Here is a 6,390-nt window from a genome sequence, read left to right as displayed (position 1 = left end):
CTTTCTTACCTCCTCCAATCAGCCAGTTCCATAGCTTACAATTTGTTACCTGATGGAGCCCATTTCTGGCAACAAACCTTGTAACTGTTAGGGTTTTTAAGCAGCATGATATTGAAAACTCAACCCAAACTATCTGTAACAATAATAAAGTATATGGGCAACCAAAACTCAATTCCAGCTGTAGAAGAGGCTTTAGGGTTAACTGGCCAAGGAGCTCATCAAGGACACAGATTACTTCCATCATTCCATTTTGACACCAACACTGTCAGCTTCATCCTAGAGGCCAGCTCCCTTCATGGCTCTAGGATGACCCCTATAGCAACTAGGGTTAAATGTCTACTCATTTAAATCCAGTAAAAGGCTGCCTTCCTGTAACCATGCTTCATAACAAGACAGTTGCTCTTCCAAAAGCTCTCAGAAAATTTCTTTTTGTTTCTCACTGGATCAAATTGATTTGGGCCAGACTCTTTTCAAACTATGGCAGAAATAATAAGATTAGACTAATCAGAATCCCAAGATCTGGTTTCAACCAGCTCCCCCTAAGACTTAGGGGCTATGTGTGGGAGTGTATGACACCTGGATTAAAGATCTGTTTAGAAATGGAAAAGGAGTGAGTGTATGTCAAGATGACATTTGGTTCAGGCTCTAGGTAGTGAGTACCTTGGATGGAGGAGAGGATCATTCTGCTCACCAGAGAATATTTCCCACCAGAATGTAATGCATTGACATTCCATTTACACATCAGTCTCTTGTGACCTGTGTATTTTTAATCAACTCCCTTGTGTTGGAACCATGTCTGACAAGGCTAAGGGCCAAACCCAATCATTAGATCAAGTTGCATTCACTCAGGTTAAGTTTTTACTCACCATTATACCTTCTTCGGTCCACATCACCATGAATTGACATAATCTGAAGAAAAAGAAAAAGAAGATGCAAAAATTATGATTATGTAATATGCATTAACAAACTGCATCAACAAAAATGTAACCATGAAAGGAGAGAGAGGGAGAGATTAGCAAGTCGACACTCATAGCCATTTCTCATGCCTTTTGCTTGTTCTATCAGGAACTTCTTTGTATCCAACTTCAATTTCTTATCCTCCACGTTAAACTTATTTCTTTTTGCCATTTCTCCAAAAGTGTCATCAAACAGGATCCATATTGTCATTTGTATCACATACGTACAAAATGTCCCACTGCAGAGAAAAGGATTCAGTCCCACATCATCAATAAATGGGATCTCAAAATCCCTTCTATGCCTAAAAGCCTAGAAACAGTATTACGCTGATTATTAGGAGAAGTAAACCTGAAATAGTCTAGAGTATAAATGTCAAACATTGAGCCTGTGGGTCAGCTTTAGCCTGTAGAAGGTCATCATTCAATGACACAAGCTCATTGTCAACAGCTTTACTTTAGTTGGTGTATTTTTTGTGTGTGAAATACTAGTTTAGCCCACCAGGATTTTCATGAGGGAAAACTGGTTTATGAGTGAATTTGATTTGACAGTCTTGTCCCTAGGAAACAAAATGGCATTTTTTTGAAAATGTAAGATTAATGCACTAAATGATTATTATTTCCCCCAAACTAAGCCCTCGGAATTACCAGCAAAACTGAAGCATCAACTATCCGAAGCTGCAAAATACAAAAGGCAACATACACTTGGCAGCTCAGTGATGTGTGTGTGTGTGTCCTAAACAACAGAGTCGTCTAAACAAACCACATTTGCACATTGACTAATACCATATTCTGGTCCTGAATTTCTCAACTTGCTTTTTATACAATGTTACTCATAGTTTTTTTTCCCTAAGATTCTTCTAAGTGAAGGCAGGCTTTTTCAAGAACCAATTCAGAATGAAAGTTGATTTTTGCATGATGTCACCAAAAGGTGATGTCACTTTCTTTTCTCTCCCTTGTCTCAAGAAAAATGGATACTAATGTTGAACTTATTTCACCCTTAAAACAACCCAGACAGGCAATCTCTAAAAACACGATGTCAGCTAACCTCAAGTTATCAGATAATGTTGTCAGAACCAAAGGTAAAGCAAAACTTCCAAGGATGGGCTTCCTAACTCCTATAGAAAATGATACATATTTTCAACTCTTTTTTAGACAATATTATGGTGATTATTTTTAGCACAAGTGTTAAAATAGTCTTTTACTTTATTTAAAGGGAGCCAATCAAAATTTTTAGGCAAAAATCCAAAGGCAGTTTTGTTTATGATGAAGCTCAAACCTTACCCCTGAACTCTTTAGTTTTAAGCAGTGTCTATTTTTATCAATATACAGGACTATGTTTTCAAGACCATACTATCAACTGCTCAAATCAATTCATAATTCATGTCTCCAGCGGCCAATATTTCAGGAACAATACATTTACATGCCAGTGGGACTAGAAAAGTGGGCAGAGATGGCAAGAAGAGGAAGGAAAATATTCTGGGGTGGGAATGAGTAAAGTGTGTGACAATTTTTTAAGTAATAGTTTAGCAACTCATTTTTTCCCACCGTAATAATAACAAATAAACTCTAGCCTACAGAGTTCATATTTTGAATTAGATATGTTTATTTCATCTGAAATGTTTTCCAAGCAGTGAGTTTGTTTCACCCATGTTCAATCCATAATATGGAATCATGACACAGCCCTATGTAAGTAGCAGTCAGGGAGCAATAGAAGGAAATTTTATCCCCTGCCAGACATCACCTCAGCATGCCCCCTGGTTGATACTTTGGATGACTTTGGTCCACCAACATCTATCTGAAAGGCCTCTTAACAGTGGCCTTAAGGGCAATGCTACCTTAAAGAAAAGACAAGCTTGAAGGCCATGAGCTGAAGGATGGATAATCTGGAAGAAAACTGAAAAGAGCCTCACGTATGATGAATATTCAGCTCAGGGTAAGTGGAAGAGTAGAGCCTTTGGAGGAGCAGAAGCCAATGGAAAGGTCTGCCTTGAGATATAAATAGGCTGATTACCATCCCCACAAGAGCCTCAGTAATTGAGGAAACAGCTAGGAAAGAACATGGCCTTCCAGCACCCATCTCATCCCAAAGTGTCACATTTGCCTCTGAGGGCAGGGAAGAAGAGTCAGGTTGTCCTGAGCTGGGTCAAGATCAGGAAGAAATTTTCCCGGAGAGAATTCTACCCACCCACAACCTACAGTGATCCCTGGAGTTATGGGAAAGAAGCTTCATCCTTCTCTCACCAAGGCTTGAATTAGTCACCTATTGCTGAAACAAATCTATGTAAGAATCCCAAACTCAGTGGCTTAAAAGAATAATCATATATTTCTGACTCACAGGTCTGTGCATTATCTGTGATTGTGCTGGAATTTGCTGGGATTGCCTGGCCTTACCTCCAGGCTATGAGTTGGTTCAGGTCTGTTCCATGTGTCTCCTACTTAAGGGACCAGTGGTTTTATAGGTCACGTTTTATTTTTTTTTTTCTAAGCCCAAAATGACCAACAGAAACATGCACTATCTCTTGAGGCCTTGGTTCAAAAAGGGACACTAAAACTTCTGCATAGATTATTTGGCCAAAGCAAGTCACATGGTAAAGTCCAAAATCACTGGGGTGGTGAAATATACTCTACTCATAGTGGACCATGATAATAGTGGGGAGGGAATACAGCAAATACAATCTACCAAGCATGAGGGCTTTACTCCAGAGGATCCAATGTAAGTTTTCTAGTCATCCATATGCAACCTTTTAAGAATGTAACCCAAATGTCCATGAACAGATGAATGGATAAACAAAATACAATATACCCATACAATGGAATATTATTCAGCCTTGAAAAGGAAAGAAAGTCTAATACATGTTACAACATAGATGAACCTTGAAAATATTATACTTAGTTAAAGAAACTAGACACAAAAGGCCAAATATGGTATGCTTCTATTTATGAGTTTCCAAAAAAGGCAAATGTATAGAGACTGAAAGTTAAAGGGTGGTTGCCTGGGGCTAGGGAGAGGGTACAAATTTCTGTTTAGAAGGATGAAAAAGTTATTGAGATGGGTAGTGGTGATGATTGGTCAACAATACCAGTGTAGTTGGGGCACCTGGGTGGCTCAGTCAGTTAAGCATCTGATTCTTGGTTTCAGCTCTTGGTCATAATCTCACGGTCATGAGATTGAGCCCCGAGTTGGGCTCCAAGCTCAGCATGGAGTCTCCTTGAGATTCTCTTCCTCTATCCCTCCCTCTGCCCCTCCCCTCCCCTTGTGTGTACACTCTTTCACTCTCTCTCATTCTCTTTCCATAAAATAAAATAAAGAAATAAAATCTTTTGAGGAAAAAAATGTAAATGTAATCAACACCACTGGATTACACACATAAAAATGGTTAAAATGGTAAAATTTTATGGCATGTATATTGTATCACAATAAAAGAAGAATATGAACAAGACAAGTTAACACATGGGGCAGCAAACAATAGGCTCATGCATGGACTGGTCCATTTTACCCTCATAACTGTCTTGGGGTAGGATTCATTATCTATTCAGGAAAAGGCCACATTCTGATGGGGTCACTTGCAGAAATAGCCAAAACACAGAAGTTCCCAACTTACCCCTTACATCTGATTTTAAAAGGTCATATTGCCTTTGAATGAAGATGAACCTACCACTCAACCCATGACTGGGCCCTGGAACATTCAGTGCTGCCCTTGCCAGAAGGGCTACATTGCCTCAAGAGGCATGTGCTAATAGACACCAGACTGGTCTACACAAATCTAGGATGTTACGATTTTAAATCTGGATCTAAGTGTACTGTATAACAGTCTTAAAAAGAATTTTACCTGAAGCATAAAGAGTTAAGCAAAAAAAAAATGTTGTACTTTATTAAATTGAAGGATTATTCTTCAAGCCGCCAAGAACTTGGCATTTTCCCTAAGAAAGGAAGACTGCTGTTTATTTTTTCCCTCTTACTTCAATACTGAGGTTACTAGCAAGTTCTCTGCATTACCTTTTAGATTTCAACTTCACTGTGTTACCAAAAAAACATCTTCAAAACAGGAACAGTGTCAGTTCTCGACGTTCTTGGGGCTGGTTCTGTAGCTACTTCTCTAGTTAAAGGGCTTCTTCTTAGTTCTGAGAGACCATGATTGACACCAGACCTTATAATTCCAGGCTTAATAATAATTTCCTGCCCCTCTCTGCCCCACCTAGCTCAAAGGAAGTGGAAGAGATTCTCATGGAAAGGGGAAGTAAGAAAGGCGAAGATAATTATCTGGATTTCCAGATGAGCTTGTACCTCGACCAGCTATCACTGAAGAGTTTTCTGCTATGAGACAGCAGGGCAATCTTTCCATTATCTGTCCTTTTCATAACAAACACTGATGAAACATTAAGCTAATCCCTCAATACACTGTCTTGCAAGTCTGCAAATTAAATGAGTGCTTCATTATTCAGTTATACAAAGAAATATGCCAACAGATACCTGCATAATGCAATAGCCCATGGATATCATAAATGGATTTTAATGCTATATTGTGAATGCCTGAAATAGATTGTATTTAGTATACTAAATAAAAGAGTGCCTTTCTTCATTGTGGGGAGCTACTAGCACTGATATCTTAACACACAGCAGATGCTCTCCACTTTCCTTCCCTTCCATCTGCATCCTTCTTCTCTACTCATATTGGAGCCTGGAACCTTAAGAGATTCTGGGGTTTCCTCTCCCTAAAGACTATCAACAAATCCAAAGTATTTCTATAGCTGTATTCAACATTATACATCAAAGGTAATTGTCACAGGGCAAGATAGAGGTTGTACAGAGGAGGGCAGGAACATAAGAATAATATTTACCGAATGCTGACTATGTCAGGTACTGTTCTAAGTGCTTTAAAGCTCTTAAGTCATGGCATCTTCACAATACCCTTAGGGGTCTAGGAACTCCTCTTGCCTTGATCATACAAACAAAGAAACCAAGGTACAGAGAAGTTGGGCAACTTGCCTACGGTCAAAGAGCTACCAAGCAGCACAGCTGGAATGCACAGGCAGACAGTGGGGAGCCCTGCTCTAACCTCCACACCACACTTCCTGTCTAAGGAGCAATGGATTCTGAGAGACTCCCACCCTGTCTGTGTTGCCATGAAGCCCAGCTTCATCCAGCAGAAGGACTCGTTATACAGTCAGCATTCTCAGAACAATGATTTCTGTTACCATCGCATCACAATCACTTCAGAATTAAATATATGTAGAAAATTCTTTGTCGTCCATGACAAGATAAATAATTCGGTTTGTGGTCATTTACCTTAAGAACATGGCCATCCCTCTGAATATTAACTGAAATGGAAGGTAAACACTGAAAGGAGCACTATGGATTCTTCATGTTTTCATGAAATCTTTAAAATTAATCTTTTTTTTAAAGATTTTGTTTTTAAGTAATCTCTACACCCAA

General features: G+C 39.1%; 1 long non-coding RNA gene across 1 annotated transcript; it reads right to left on the bottom strand.

Moving 5' to 3' along the window:
* Positions 1–866: 866 nt before the first annotated feature.
* LOC116583585 lies at positions 867–6,113 on the bottom strand. Its single transcript, XR_004282791.1, has 3 exons — positions 6,066–6,113; positions 4,954–5,078; positions 867–909 (listed from the first exon to the last, which is right to left on the bottom strand). It is a non-coding gene; the product is annotated as an uncharacterized LOC116583585 (long non-coding RNA).
* Between the last annotated feature and the right edge of the window lie 277 nt (positions 6,114–6,390).

This window comes from Mustela erminea, chromosome X (genome assembly GCF_009829155.1).
Source record: "Mustela erminea isolate mMusErm1 chromosome X, mMusErm1.Pri, whole genome shotgun sequence".
Classification (NCBI taxonomy): Eukaryota; Metazoa; Chordata; class Mammalia; order Carnivora; family Mustelidae; genus Mustela; species Mustela erminea.
Note: the sequence above shows the minus strand (reverse complement) of the source record. Positions and strands in the feature narration are given on the sequence as shown.